This window comes from Macadamia integrifolia, chromosome 6 (genome assembly GCF_013358625.1).
Source record: "Macadamia integrifolia cultivar HAES 741 chromosome 6, SCU_Mint_v3, whole genome shotgun sequence".
Lineage (NCBI taxonomy): Eukaryota > Viridiplantae > Streptophyta > Magnoliopsida > Proteales > Proteaceae > Macadamia > Macadamia integrifolia.
In genome coordinates, this window is record NC_056562.1 from 32,213,656 (window position 1) to 32,230,559 (window position 16,904).

General features: G+C 38.1%; 1 non-coding gene across 1 annotated transcript; it reads right to left on the reverse strand.

Moving 5' to 3' along the window:
* Positions 1-15,891: 15,891 nt before the first annotated feature.
* LOC122083005 lies at positions 15,892-15,998 on the reverse strand. The gene has a single exon (XR_006141533.1). It is a non-coding gene; the product is annotated as a small nucleolar RNA R71 (small nucleolar RNA).
* Positions 15,999-16,904: the final 906 nt, after the last annotated feature.

The window sequence follows — 16,904 nt, forward strand, 5'->3', positions numbered from 1 at the left end:
ATGAACCTAAAGATTTTTCTGAAACTAAAGATGATTTGGTTGAGGAAACCAAAAATGATTCTTCTGAACAGGGGCAAATCCCTAACAGTCCTTATGTTCATCCTGTCCCATTTCCTAATCGCTTGGTAAACAAAAAGAAGACTGCTTCCATGGACAAAATTTTAGAAGTCTTCAAAAAGGTAGAAATAAACATCCCTCTTTTGGATGCCATATCCCAGATCCCCACCTATGCAAAGGTACTGAAAGGTTTGTGTACTCACAAACGTATCACTAGTGTGCCCAAAAAGGCGTTCTTGGCAGGTAACATTAGTTCCATAATTACTCAGCCTATAGCAGCCAAGTATAAGGATCCAGGGAGCCCTACCATATCTTGTGTCATAGGTAACACCTATATTGAGCATGCTTTACTTGACCTTGGCGCAAGTGTGAATCTTTTACCTTACCATGTGTACAAGCAACTAGGATTGGGAGAATTAAAAGCCACTGGAACTACTCTTCAGTTGGCAGATAGATCTGTTAAGATTCCTAAAGGGATGGTTGAGGATGTCTTACTAAAGGTGGGGGAATTTATTTTCCCTATTGATTTCATTGTGTTAGATACTAAGCCCTTCTCAACCAAGGATGAGATCCCAATAATTCTAGGAAGACCATTCTTGGCTAGCAGTAATGCATTAATCAATTGCCGGAATGATTTCCTAAGATTATCTTTTGGTAACCAAACTGTTGAGTTTAACTTGTTTAGGATTGGCAAGCAACCACATATGGAAGAAGAGATCAATATGCTTGAGGATTTTCTGGATTTTTCCTGATGATTTAGTTACCAACTTTGATATTGATTTTGATTCAGAATTCCAAGAGTGTATGGATGAGTTGGATGATGATATTGAAAATTTCTTTTCTGAAGTCTTGAGTCTTCACACATTTGTGGAGCCCTTAGGACCCCTTTCCAATTCCATTCCCAAACCTTCCATAGTTGAGCCCCCTAAGCTAGATCTTAAGGAGTTGCCATCTAATTTGAGATATGCTTTCCTAGGGCCTGACCAGTCTCTTCCTGTAATAATTTCTTCAAATTTGACTTCTAGCCAGGAAGAGGAGTTACTTAAAGTGTTAAAAGATAATAAGGAAGCCCTAGGTTGGACCATGGCTGATATCAAGGGTATAAGCCCTTCCATTGTGCAACATCATATACATCTTATGGAGGATTCCAAACCATCCACGGAACCCCAAAGAAGAGCTAACCCAGTGATGATGGAAGCTATTAAGAAAGAGATCCTAAAGTGCTTGGATCATGGAATAATTTATCCTATTTCTGGCAGCCAATGGGTAAGCCCAGTTCATGTAGTGCCTAAGAAGTCTAGTGTGACTGTAGTTCCTAATGCCAATAATGAGTTGATCCCTACCCGTGTCCAAACAGGATGGCGTGTGTGCATTGACTACAGGAAATTAAATGCGGCAACCTGGAAGGACCACTTCCCATTGCCATTCATTGACCAGATGTTAGAGAGGTTAGCTGGACATGAATACTATTGCTTTCTTGATGGATATTCCGGCTATAACCAAATCCCAATTGCTTTAGAGGACCAACATAAGACCACTTTTACATGCCCATATGGAACATTTGCTTACAGGCGTATGCCCTTTGGGCTTTGCAATGCCCCTGCTACGTTCCAACGATGCATGATGAGCATTTTTTCTGACATGGTCGAAAAATTCTTAGAAGTATTTATGGATGACTTTTCAATTCATGGGAATTCCTATTCTGAATGTCTTCATCATCTTTCCCTAGTTTTGAAAAGGTGCATATCTAAGAATTTGGTTTTGAATTGGGAGAAATGTCATTTTATGGTTAAATCTGGTATTGTTTTAGGCCATGTAATATCCAAGGAGGGAATTAAGGTAGATAGAGCCAAAGTGGATTTAATTGATAATTTACCACCTCCTCAATCTGTTAAGGATGTTCGGTCTTTTCTAGGGCATGCAGGCTTCTACAGAAGGTTTATTAAGAACTTTAGTCAGTTAGCCCGACCTCTCACCTCATTACTTGTCAAAGATCAGACTTTTGAGTTTTCCAAAGAGTGCCTAGAATCCTTCAAGCAACTTAAGAAGGAGTTGACCAATGCACCCATTGTTCAACCACCTGTTTGGACTGAACCTTTTGAACTGATGTGTGATGCTTCAGATTTTGCCATAGGAGCAGTTTTAGGTCAAAGGATTAATAAGTTACCCACTGTCATTTACTATGCTAGTAGGACCTTAAATGATGCACAACTCAATTATACAACCACTGAAAAAGAATTTTTAGCTGTTGTGTTTGCATTAGAAAAGTTTCGGTCTTATTTAGTTGGCTCACATGTGGTGGTGTATACTGATCATTCTGCCCTCAGATACCTAGTTCAGAAGAAGGATGCCAAAGCCCATCTCATTAGGTGGGTTTTACTTTTGCAAGAGTTTGATTTAGAAATTAGGGATAAGAAAGGAGTTGAAAACCTAGTTGCAGACCATTTATCCCGGCTTCCCAATTCCTTGACTGTTGATTCTCCAGTCAACGAGAACTTTCCAGATGAACAATTATTTGCAATCTCTAGTGAACCATGGTTTGCTGACATTGTCAACTTCTTAGTTTCAGGTGTGACTCCGGATCACTGGTCCACTCAAGATAAGTATAGGTTTCATTCCCAAGTTAAACACTTTTTCTGGGATGATCCTTATTTGTTTAAGATATGTCCGGATCAGATTATCCGACGATGTGTTCCTGATCATGGGCAACATTCTATTCTCTCTTTTTGTCATGATCATGCATGTGGTGGACACTTTGGACCTAAGAAGACTGCCGCAAAGGTTCTCCAATGCGGATTTTATTGGCCCACTCTTTTTAGAGATGCTTTTGATTTTTGCAAGACTTGCCTTGCCTGCCAGTCTTTTGGCCGTATCAATAAAAGGAATATGATGCCCCTCAACCCTATTTTGGTAGTTGAGATCTTTGATGTATGGGGCATCGATTTTATGGGACCATTCCCTAATTCCTTTGGGAATTTGTACATACTTTTGGCCGTTGATTATGTTTCTAAATGGATAGAGGCCATACCTTGTAAAACTAATGACCACAAAGTGGTGGTCCAGTTTCTCAAAGAGAACATTTTTTCCCGCTTTGGTGCACCACGTGCAATAATTAGTGATAGGGGTACTCATTTTTGTAATTGGCCTTTTGAGACCTTAATGAAAGAATATGGGATCACCCATAAGTTATCTACCCCTTATCACCCCCAAACTAGTGGCCAAGTGGAGGTGTCTAATAGGCAGATCAAACAAATCTTGGAGAAAACTGTTAATCCCAACCGTAAGGATTGGTCCCTTAGGCTCATTGATGCCTTGTGGGCCCATCGGACTGCATTCAAGACCGACCTTGGTCAGTCTCCCTACCGTTTGGTGTATGGAAAAGCTTGTCACTTACCAGTTGAGTTGGAGCATAAGGCCTTTTGGGCCATTAAGAAGCTTAACTTTGATTTGTCTGATGCGGGAAATCATCGTAGGCTCCAACTCTCTGAGTTGGAGGAACTTAGGAATGAAGCCTATGAAAGTTCTAGAATTTACAAGGAAAAGACCAAAGCTTTCCATGATAAACACATTCTGCGTAAATCTTTTGCAATTGGTGATAAGGTCTTATTGTACAACTCTCGATTGCATCTTTTTCCTGGTAAGCTTAGATCCCGATGGGATGGCCCATTTATTGTTCATAATGTATATCCCCATGGGGCTGTGCAGATTTTGAATCCAGGAACAGGGGTAATTTCGAAGGTTAATGGTCAGCGTTTGAAACCGTTCCTCGAGTTTCCTACTACTAGTAGTGAAGAGGTCATGGATCTCCATGAACCTCTTTACACTGATGACTAATTTTTAATCAGGTATGACCCCCTTGCATTGTCTTTGCTTTTAATTTTTTCCATGCATTGAGGACATTGCATGACTTAAGTGTGGGGGAGGGAAACCAGTTTTTATTTATTTATTATTATTATTATTATTTTTTTTTCACTTTGTTCTGTTTGTTTTTCTTTTTATTTTTTTGAGCTTGCTAAGGATGAAGTCCTACTTTGGCTTTTGGCTAATGATCATACCATTCGGTTGCTTGATGTATGAAAATAAAAGTTTTGACTAAGGTACCCATTTTGAACGTATAAAAACCCTGTTGAGAAGAAAGAAACAAGCATGTGTCTTGAGATGGGACTTTCTTTTGAAAAATAAGAGACCCCTGTTTTATGGTGATGGACCATATGTAAGTCTGTGGGTTCCTTGTACTTTTGATTTGGAGTTGAGACCTTCTTTTTAATTTGGCATGGGTTGATAAATGCATAATTTTAAATGAAACGTGAAATATGGTATAAAAAAGAATAAGAGTTGATTCCCTTGGAACTAGACAGGGCATTGCGCCTTAGGAAGCGTGGTGTCTTGATCGAAATTCCTTGGGAGGAAACTTCTGAAGTAACTCTAGCATCACTGCCTTTGTGGACATATGCAAAAAGCGAAGCTACATAGTAACTTGGGTGTCTGGTGTTTGCTCCACCATGTCATTCAGGCCAAAAGTAGTGGAGTAGAATAGAGTTTATTATTCAAAAAAAAAAAAAGAAAAAAAATGTGCAAATTTCATTATTGCTTGGTAACATGTTTGGTCAAAAACACTCCAACGCCTTAGTCATTGGTTCCCTATTTCTTCACAAGTGGTTTTGCCTTAAGATAAGGATGTTTTGGAAGAGATGAGGTGAGTTCCAAATTAAGAAATATGCTAGTGCCTGGAATTGATAAAGGGTAATAAAAGTTCAAGTGTGGGGGTCCCTTGTAAGAGAAATTATCTTTGCTCCGGATCGGTATGAACCTTACCTTTAGCCAAAGTTGGGATTTGTTTATTCTGAATTTTGGGTGTATATTCACTGCAAACACCCACGAGACACAACTCGTCCACTAGGGGTGACCTAGGGGTTTAAAGGCTTGTTGCACATGCTAAGTGCAACCGTGATTCCTACGAAAGTGAGTTAGGTTTTTTTTTGTTTTTATTCTTTTTCGTTTTGCTCGAGGACTAGCAAAGTCTAAGTGTGGGGGAATTCTGATGAGCACATTTATGTGTGAAATCTAGGGTAGTAAAACATGCATTTTACATATTTAGAATGGAGCTACCTTGGGTTTTACTCTCTTTTTGCAAGGTTTTATATTTTCAAGGCCTTAAGGACTATCGGGCGCTATATCTTCAATTTTACATGTAAAGAGGTCCCATTTCTTTCCATGGTTACGAAGAGGACGAAATTCTGAGCAAGATGGATGTGTTCAATTAAAAGTACACATTCGTTTGGTCACCCGTACAAATGATTATTCTTTTTCGGGTCAGAAAAAGAATAATGGATCAGAACTGAACCGAGATGCAGAACCAGCCCGTTTGCAATTGTCCCATAGGTACAAGGAATACTCCAAATGCCAACAAGGATCGATGGACCACATCCTTAAGTGATTAAAGATTTGTTTTTGGTAACAACAACTACCTAGCTTAGTTGGTGAGCTATGGTGTACAAAATTCCCTTGCTCACCAAGAGGTCTCAAGTTCAAATCTCATGGTTGTTTTTTTTAGAGAATTTGTTGAAGATTTCCTGCTTTTCACTCACTTAAAGCACTAAGGGCATGGAGGGGATTTCCACATCAAATTAGAAGCAAGCAAAATCGTGGAAGCAAGAAGAGAAGAAAAGAAAAAAAAAAAGGAAAGCAAAATCGTGGAAGCAAGAAGAGAAGAAAAAAAAAGGAAAGAGAAAAAAAGGGAGAACCAAAGATTGTCCAAATCTTCTCTCTCCTCCACATCATCACCAAAGATTGTCCAAATCACACAAAGGAAGAAAAAAAAATCGTCCCTAGGAGAGAGAAAAAAAAGAAGAAAAATAAATTAGAAAAAAAAAGGAAAGAAAATAAGCAAAAAATTTTAGGAAATTTCTCAAAATTTATTTCTCTCTTCTCTCTCCTCCATCTTAGCACTTTTGGACGCAAAAGATCTCACAATCAATTGTGGGTTTCTCTCTTTTAGGAAAGAGAAAATTGTTACCCTACCTCTCCATTCCCTATAAATACAACTCATGTAAGAGGAGGAGACACAATTCATTCTTCTTCTAGTTTTTTAGTTGCTCTCTCTCTTCCTCTCTCACTCTTTGGTTTTAGTTCTTCTCTATTTTTGCTTTAATCACTTTTGTAATAGTTTTTTTTATGTCAATTAATGCAAGCACTCTTTTATTTTTATTCAGTTCTTTTTATGTTTATGATTTATGCAATTGAGTTGTAATTTTTTAAGTTATAGTTCTAGGCTTAGATCTAGGTGACAAGATCACGAGCCGTGGAGCAATTTTTTTTTCAAGTTCAAGCATTGATTCAAGTAAGTAGGCTCTTTCAGTAGTCTTCTCTCCCCCCTCTCATTCCCTCTTCTGACTACCCTTTCTTTCTTAATTTAGGATTTTTATTTTCAGTCGTTACATTATTGCTATCCCTTTCCCCAAGGTTCATGGCTAGTGTATGTGTTGGCTTTGCCCCTCCTAGCCATAGAACCATCAATTTATTGTTTTTATTTTAATTGTCTCCCTTTCCCTAAAGCCAAGTAGAGAAACCCTTGTAAGAGTGACTCTCTGGTCAAGTAGGGAAGCTCATATTATGATGCATCCCTCGGGCTAAGTAGAGAAACCTACTTGTGAGTCTCTCTCTAGCTTTATACCCTTTCTTTTACTTTATTTTTATTTCAGCATTTTTTTTCCTTTATTTATTTATTTATTTTTTTTTAATTGTGTGGGTTGTTATTTTTAGTTATTTATTTATTTAATTTTAATTGCGTGGCTTGCGTCTTTAAATTCTTAGATGACGAATGGTTAGGACGTTATTTTTAGGACGGTAATTAGAATTAGATCACAACCATTAATCAGTTTACTTTCGCATTATTAAAAGAAATAAAAAATAAAGTGGCTGCTCTCCCTGTGTTCGACCCGTAGCTACACTGATCCGTACGCTTGCGGTTACATTTTAAATCTCAAACTGTCAGCTAACCGTGATGTAGGGAAGGATTTTGTGGCCAAAAAAAAATTGGCATGCCCGATGGGACACTCTGAGAAGAAATTGTGATGCTAAGAAGAAGAAGGGCTCAAAATTCGAGGGCAAAGGTGGTTGGTGGTCCTCTAACACCACTAAGCCCTAGGCATAATCTTAAAGCCACCCCATCAGGGGCACAGACAAATGAGATTGGCAAAGACACGATTCACCAATTAGTGACAGTTATGCAGGAGGAAATATGTCGGTCGGTCAAGGTCTTTATATAGGACATTATAGATCAATATGACAACCTATTGGATTGCTATGACCAATTATTCACAATTCTTATGGTTCAGATTAAGCCATATGTGTGGAATCAACAACCCAACGTTAGTAAACTTTTATCTGGCTAGGGGCATGGTCACACGGATGGAGTTCATGTTGGGATTAATAAGATTGGTCAACTCGATCAGGCTAGTTAGCCTAGTTACACGATCGGTGAACCCAATCAGGTTAGTAAACCTAATCATATTAGAAGTTCAAGTTTTTTGATGATCAATGATGGTTACATTGGGGGCATGCCACTACAGCAACCATGTACCATGCCACGGTTCCAAATAGCAACTGCTTATGCAATTAACCCTATGACCATACAAGCACGACATGGTGTGCCCCTACAATAGCCATGTACTAGACTTTGAAAGGGCCCAGAAGGGCATAATCCTTCATACTTTCGGCCAATAAATGTCATCGTATAAAGAATTATAGGGGCCAATTGTTGATACCTGATTTTAGCAAATCTAGCCTATAAGACAATCAGTCAATAAATCGACGACAATTTATTAATCGATTGTGTTAAGGAGCTAACCGATTAAGCTGGTTGGTATTCAAATTGGCCAAAAAAAAGATGCCCTTATATTAAGGAGTTGATTACTCAGAATAATCATCAGATTAATCAAGTAAATTGACCGAATATGGTTAGATGACTGATCGTGATAATTTACAGTCAGCTTACTGATTGTGGCTTTTTATGGTCAGCTGACCATTGTAAATTTTTACGGTTAACTAATCGTTGTGACTTTTTACAGTTAGCTAACTGGTTTCAACTTTTCGACTAGCTTAACAGATTGTCAATCAACATAGTTCGTACAATTGTGGATTAGTTCCAGGGAAGTTACAAACACATGGCTTAAGCATTTAAGCAGTTACAACCAATTAAGGAAGTGTACTTCCAATAACTACCCCACTAAGGACATGGCATATGTGTTGTTGCAATTACGAAACTTCCAAGAAAGTAGATCTTGCAAATAAAACAATAAAAGAACTATGGTGGAAGAAATAGGACAATCAATAGATTAAGCAAACTCAAATATCAAGTCTTATCTTTCATTTTTTTTTTTTTTTTTTTTTATCTTTCATGATTTAGATTCTCCTTTTCTTTTGAATTCATGTACTTCCTTCAAGTCTTCTTCTTCAATTCATAGTGTAACAATCATGTCTTTGGTATGTTTAGCATCAACAAAGATGAAGATCTTGTTTCTGGTATGTTCAACATCAACAGAAAATACCAGATCATATTTTTGGTATATTAAATATCAACAGAGATAAGATTACATTTTCCCCTTGTCTATGAATTATTATCATTTTTCTTCATATTTTTCAATCCTTGCATCACGTTTCTGCAAAGAACATTAAAAGTCCTTGGAGTGATCGAGGCAAGTGGAGGCCCAAGTCACTTGATCGAAGTCAGATCTATTATTGAAGCCGATAAGGAAGGATTCCGGCATGCCCGCACACTCGTCAATACGGTCAGCTGACCATAACCTAGGGAAGGATTTTGTTGCTAGCAAATAGTTAATTCATTTAAACATAAAATAAAAAATAGAAGATGCCGATTTTCCTTATTAATAAATCTGGCTACTTTGACAACGGATGGAATACCACTTGTGGTGGGATATTTTATTCATGCATTGATATCCTAAATCACCACCAATCTAGGGTACATGCACGAGCCCTATACTTGACTAGTTTCCTAGAACCACCCCCCCCCCCCTCTACACACCAAAAATATAAAAAATGTCCCAACAGTTTATAGGTGAATTTTATGTATAGTTTATTAAATTAAGTTGCGAGTATGCATAGTAAAGTTTTCTTTTTTTTAATGGAATATAATAAAGTTGCCATAAGAAAAAAAGGGTGACCATACAAAAAGGTTATTGTGACATTGATAAGATTACAACATCAGATAATAAAAATGTAGAATAGAATAATATAGGGAAAAAGATTCACATGATACCCTAAATATAATATTATTTTATTATTCTAGAACCTTGATACACCGTAGAGTCAATAGCTTTTTTTAAACTTCTTGGACTTATTAACTTTGGAACGATAACAAGTATAATGTCATTCATAAATTATTGAACTTGGGGTTCTTGAAGATAATTGAGAAGTGAACTTAATTTCTATAGAACAAAAAGTAGTTTTCCCTCTCCTCCGATGACAAAAGAAAATAACAAATAGCTAATAGTTTAAATGGAGAAGGTTCTCTTAGCATGCAGAGTATCTACACCGTCTCATATTGATTATTTTAATCTTTATTTTTTATTTTAAAAAAATAGAAATATAATAATAATCTATGTGATGAGGGGTAGTGTATGCTTTATGTCACACCCCAATTCTAGTAGACCTAACTTACCGTTAGGAATACCAGCGGTGTGAGTAAGATACGTACCTGTCTTACAAACCTACTAGGATATCTAATAGCAGTATCTTAACATTTTCACAATCTCACATCACAAACCGACATAAGTAGCGGAATCAGAGCATAGTAGCGGAATCGTAAATAAAATGGAGAAATATCTAATGATAATATAATAGCAATAACCGAGTTATTTTTTTACATTCATCCATGACATATAATATAATCTCAATATATATATATATATACAATCCATAGTTATACCCAAAAGTATTAAAGTATGATGTACAATTTCACGGTGCAGTGTAAGCACAGTGGTCGCAAGCATAGTTCTGATTGTGCTCCTCCGCTTCTGATATCCACCAGTCGCTCACACCATACTCTAACCCAAAAGATACTGGGTCACCCACCATTGGCACCACGGTACTTGCATCATCATCTAAAAATGGGTGTATGAGTGGGGTGAGCTTTCCAACTCGCTCAGTGAGGGGTGGGGTCAAGCACATCCATGCAAGACAATAGTAGTAATAATTTCTGATTCATGATTGCAAAAATTAAACACATAGTCCATGATGCTCGTGATACAGTTCATTTATTTATTATCCACCTAACAATACAAACTAAGTCTGGTAAATGCTACTGTGTCACATTAGGTTGTATCCTTCGTCTAGGAACCGCCATCGACTATACAAGGATACAAACCCTAACCGTGAATAGAAGCCTGTCAGTCCCCGTATGCCTCTATTGTCACCTAGCAAACCCCTTATAACCCCCTCCTGGTAGTCACAGCATCGGTATATCATTAGCCATGCCGAACAGGTTCCCACCTCCTACAACAATCGCATCGTACCGCGAGTGTGGCATTCTGGAAAGGCACATCAACATACCACAATAAGTTATCCAACACCTCAACCCCTGTTGGTAAGGGTTTGTAGCATAGGGAGTGATACCTAACCACATATATGCTGCATGCCTTCATAGTGATATAATTAGTATAAATTACATGATACCAGCAAGACCTCGACCATAAAGTGTAATCCATCTCCAAATACAGTCTTGGGTACACGATACCAGTGAGACCTTGGCTACAAAGTAAAACCTGAGACTATTTACCTAATCTAGCATACATATCACAGTTGATTATGGACTATGTGACACCAGTACCAATCATCAGCCACGAAGCACATCCATTTCCAAATGCAGTCCCGAGGTACACGATACCAGTGAGACCTTGGCCATAAAGTGTAACCTGCGACTACAACTAACTCTAATGTACATAATCAATACATGAATGCAACATACATATGAAAATCACGGTGTCGGTACCACCTCGGCCATGTCGGATTCTGTCTCACATACATAACCAAACACACGACGATCATGGTATCGGTACCACCTTGGTCACACCGGATCCTGTCATACATCTCCATATAATTCATATCAAAATCGTAAAATAAAAAATGTAACATATCATCATCGCATTTGAGCAATTACAATTAAACATATAATTCTAAGCATGTGAGCAATTTAATAATAATAAAAATTCCAAAAATAAACACAGTCCATCCTTCACCTGGTTTACAATCGGGTGTGTTCGGGTTCAAGTACGGTCACCGATGGATCAAATCAATTTTGGCTTTGGAGCACGTGTGCATCACTGTCCTAGACACAAATGAAATCGTACATCAGTACGCATTGGGAACATCAGGAGAGACCCACACAGGTTACCCCCAAAGGGTACAGACACTGTCCCCAAGTGACAGTATTGTCACCAGAAACACCCACCGAAAACAGGGCATTTCCATCAGAAATATCAGTCCTATTTTCGATGGAGAAGACAGAGAGAACTTAAGGCTCATTTTTCCACCGAAAAATAGCTACAGTGTTTCTTGTGCCATATTTCTAGTGGTAATACAGAAAGGTCCAACTCAAATTAGGGCTTTCTGGCTCGGGCCTGATCGCAGGGATTTGTTATGTGGAGTTTGTAGGGGATGTTCCTTGCATCATTCAAAGCCAAGAAAATCTCAATTCCACTGAACCATTTGGGAGATACGTCGATTGAACGATCGAAACCCTAGTTGGTCTTTTGGTAAAACATGTTACCGGAGCTCACCGGGCTTGGTTCGAGCTTGGCAACAACACTGGGAGGGTAGAACACGCATTCTACGATATTAACATGGTTCGTACAATAAGATTCCATCCATACCTAGCTTTTCTAGGTCAAAATGAAGAGAGAGAGTGGTGGAAGTGAGTGTACTTACCTCCGATAGTGATTCCGACTACTTGGCGGTAGCTGGCACCAAGGTAGGCCTCCAACCTTCTTCTTCTTCCTCTTCTTATTTCCTCTCCTCTTTCTCTTCTCTCCTACGTTGAGCACAAGGGAAATGAGGAAATGAATCCTCATTTCCCAATTTATATCTTAAGTGGACCTTAGGGTCTGTTTGGGTTGGACCCCTTTTTGACCAATTAGGTTAAAATGAATTTCGGGGTGCGAGGACCCAACCATTTAGGTTTGTAAAGTGCTTATGTCATGAGAAAGGTGTGGAGGATGATTTGGGATCATCCAAAACCATTTATAATGAGAGTGGTGGGAACCACAGCCATCGGAACCCCGATAGTAGCCTGTTAACCCACCAAAAACAGGCTCTAGATCCAGGCCCAGGCTGCTTCCGGTGGCATATTTTTTGTGGTCAAGATAGCTTGCTATCTTGACAGCCTACTGTCACATGGCTGGTCTTACACGGGTGGTTACCCTCGGACATGCTCAAGGCCATTTGGTAATTTTTTATGCATGTCAGAATTCAAGTGTGGGGAGTCAGGTCACTTACCATATGGAATTAGAAGGTATGAATCCCCTCCAATTAGATATGCACGCAATGCACAAACATGTGGGGTCATCTCTACCCCTTCTGCAATGCACAGTCGTGATCCAAAACCCGATCGTACTTTCGATCTTGGATCCGAGGCCTGTCACAATAACTCAAATTAGACCGGATTAGGGCATGGGTGTAACACTTTAGGCTCAGAGAGCATTTCCCTATTTTAAATAATTTTTTTTCTTTATGACTAAGCATTTTTTTCCTCAATTTATAATAATTTTTTCTCTTTCTGTATTTTGTGGCATTATCTATAAGCATACTATTGGCGAGATTAAGGGAAACTCCAATTCTGATTTGGTAGGGAGTCGAATAGAATTGAGAGGTGATTGTAATTACCAAAATAGTGGTTATAACAAATCTCCTATAAATCTATTTAAAGAGAATTAATCCTCTCCCAAGGAGACAAGTTGAATGGGGGAGTTATCTCTGTGGACTAAGTTCCATACTAGAACTGAACCATGTTAATTCTTGGTGTTCCATCTCCTTCGCCTCTCTTCTTTTGTTATTCTTCCATTATTTCTTGTGTGTGTGATATTAAAACATGGTAACAAAATAGGTTGAATGATCCAAGGCATTGTTTAAATCTACATTTTTTTATTAGAAGTTCTGCTTTTGTATTCGGTGGGAAGATTTGATCGGTTGATCTACAGTTCCTAAAGCTTTCTTTGCTACCTCACCTTATATCAGATAAGTTCCTTGAGATTGACAGCGTTTTTCTTCATCATTTCTACATCTGATAGCATTAAAACTGCTTCACACTCTAATGAAGTGCATAATCGGCTCACCTTTATTTTCTTAAACGAGAGAAACTATGCATAATCGGCTCACCTCTATTTTCTTAAATGAGAGAAACTATCTTCCCAAGTCTAGAGTGGTATTTGTTGCTTAAAGAGGCCATTCTAAACTGGGCTATATCAATGGTACAACCAAGGCCCCTAACTCTACTGATCCCAAGTATGTTGAGTGGCTGGCTAATGACAATCTTGTTATGAATTTTTATTTAATTCCATGGAACCTGGGATTTATGAAATATTTGCCTATTCTATAACCTCACAAGATCTTTGGAATTCCTTACGTGATATGTATGGTCATATTGATAATGCATCATGAATATTTGACTTACAACGGGAAATTGCTCCTACAGAGCAGCAATCCAATCAACCCTTCACTGAACACCTTGGAAATTTAAAGAAAAAATGGGATGAGCTTTGCCAGTACCAACCTTTTGCTCCAACCATAGATGACTATGTTAAATGGGAAGAGTAAGATCGGATTTTTCAATTGCTTGCAAGCATAAAACCAGAATACAAGGACTTAAATGTCAAATTTTGATGAGTCCGACCCTTCCAACATTCAGCAATGTGTGTGCAATTATCCAATGGGAAAAAACTCATCACCGTGTGATGAACCCTGATTCTAAACAGGAGGAGACTCAGTTGAAAATTCTGCCTATATTGCCAACATAGTGGCTCCTCAAAAATTTTTCCACACTACAAATCGGTCTTTCGTAGGGAATGGTAAGGGAAAAAGCCAAGGAAACAAATACCACTGTGATCACAATGATAAAGATGGTCATTCAAAAAGTTGTTGCTAGATTTTTTTTCCACATCTGCAACCAAACAAAGAGACTAAGGGTGTTGATGCAAATGTTGCCATTGAGGCAAAAACCATGACTCTAGATCTTTAAGCTTCCTTAGAGAAAATTGCTATGCATATCCAACAACTTTTGCAAGCTAATGGAATGACTTCTTCTGAATTTGGAAATTTGGCTCATTTTGGTAAGCACCTAGCCTTAACTGTTGCCCCCTAATCCGAACTATTTTATTATTGATTTAGGAGCAACTGATCACATGTGTAGTTTCTCTTCTGGGATATCCAATTTTTGTATTATTCCTAGTGGAACACATTCCCCTATCATTGTGGCAAATGGAACTGATGTATAGAACCATCATTTTGTTGTTTTTATTTTAATTTTCTCCCTTTCCCTAAAGCCAAGTAGAGTAACCCTAGTAAGAGTGACTCTCTGGTCAAGTAGGGAAGCTCATATTATGATGCATCCCTCGGGCTAAGTAGAGAAACCTACTTATGAGTCTCTCTCAAGCTTCATCTCCTTTTTTTTACTTTATTTTTATTTCAGCATTTTTTCCTTCATTGCTTTTTAATTGCGTGGGGTGTTTATTTTCAGCTATTTATTTATTTAATTTTAATTGCGTGGCTTGCGTGTTTAAATTCTTAGATGACGAATGGTTAGGACATTATTTTAGATATATATGTTTAGGACGGTAATTAGAATTAGATCACAATCATTAATCAGTTCACTTTCGCATTATTAAAAGAAGCAAAAAAATAAAGTGGCTACTCTCCCTATGTCAGACCCGTAGCTACACTAGCTACACTAATCCGTACGCTTACGGTTATATTTTAAAATCTCAAACAAGTTTTTGGCACCATTGCCAGGGAGACAGTTCCATGTTATTTTTCACTTTCTTTTGGTAAATTTGAGTGATTTTTTTGTATTGTTTTGTTTTTCCTTTTCTTTTGTTGAATTCCTGAGAAGATCAACTTGCAATAATAGTGGAGGTCATCATGCCTCATAGTATGATAAAGACAGGTTTCGCCCTATAGCAATACCTCAGGAATTAACCTGAGCAACCCCGAATCCCTGTTGGTAAGCTCCAAAAAAGCCAAAAAAAAAATCAAAAAATGAAAAAAATGAAAAAAATGAAAAAAATAATAAAAAAAAGGTTTTGCTATCTATTCTTTCGTGCTTGTCTTACTCTATTTGTGGGTAGTTTTCTTTTGCATGAGTGTTAGGTGGGTACGTAATACTAAGAATCGGTTAGAAAGAAGTGATTCAACAAGTAGTGACCATGTATGCTTGCCCTCTTTAAAACCCTTCAATATGGGAGACCAACAGTAAAACCCTCCACCTAATCCTTGAAAGATAGGTTCTACCCTGCTAGAATAGCTCAACCTTTCTGCATAGTTTTACCATAAGCCCAAGGTAATAATTTTGAACTCAAATCTTAATACATCACTATGTTACCCCACTTTCATGGGTTGACCTCTGAGGATGCATACCTATTTCTAAGGGAATTTCTAATTAAGATCCAACAACTTTCTAATGATGCTGTTAAGCTTAGGTTTATCACTTTTGTATTAAAAGACCAAGCTAAGAAGTGGTTATATGGGTTACCCACAAATTCCATAACCTCATGGGAATAGTTCACAGTTGTCTTCCTGAAGAAATTTTTCCCAACTCACAAGACCAATAAGCTTAGAAGTGATATCCTTTAGTTTAGGCAAAAGCCTGGTGAGTCCTTTTCTAAACTTATAGAGAGATTTAAGGATCTATTACAAGAATGCCCTCACCATGGCTTAGACTTATGGCATTTATGTCAAATAATTTATGAGGGTATTGATTACCCAACTAAACAAATGATAGAGTCTATGTGCCCTGAGGGATTCATATCATTTACAGATGAAGGAAAGGCATGGGAATTCTTACTTGACTTAGCTGACAAAACCCATAAGTGGGAATCAACCCAAGAGAGTGAAAGAACTATAGGAGAAAAATGATATTTTGTGGATGGGATAGTAGTCAAGGAAGCCCATTTAGATAGCTTAATCAAGAGGATTGAGGCTATTGTTCCTAGAGAGCCATCATTAATTAATTTGGCTAAGATTTGTGCTTGGTGCTAGTCCCCTGGACATATCATAGAAAAATGCCCCAACACCTCTGGGGGCACTTCTACTGATAATGTTAATGCCTTATACCAGAATAATCCATATAGTAACACCTATAATCCAGGATGGAGAAATCACCCAAATTTCTCTTGAAATCAGGGCAACCAAGCAGGGCCTTCCAATTTTCATAATCAAGGTCAACCTGGACCCCAAGGCCTCCCTTTGCACAATTTTTTTCCCAAAATACTTTTCCTAGGTCAAATGTAGGACCTTAGGCTAATTTTCCTAGGGCCCCTCTCCTATCATCTTATTAGTAACCCCCTGGGTTTACCAACACTGGAGGGACAAGTAGAATAAGTGACTTAAAAAATAATATGGCCCTCCTTATGACAAGCCATCAAAATCTTACCACCCAAGTTGTCTCAGTTATGAGTGAGAGGGAGAAAAGAACAACTATACCCAATCAACTAGAGCCTAACCCTACGCATCATCAGCCCGTTAGTTCACAAGCACCAATTAATGCACCACTGAATATAGTACAAGGTCAGACCTAATAAGGGCCCTCTAACCAATGTAATGTTGTTTATACCCTTAGGAGT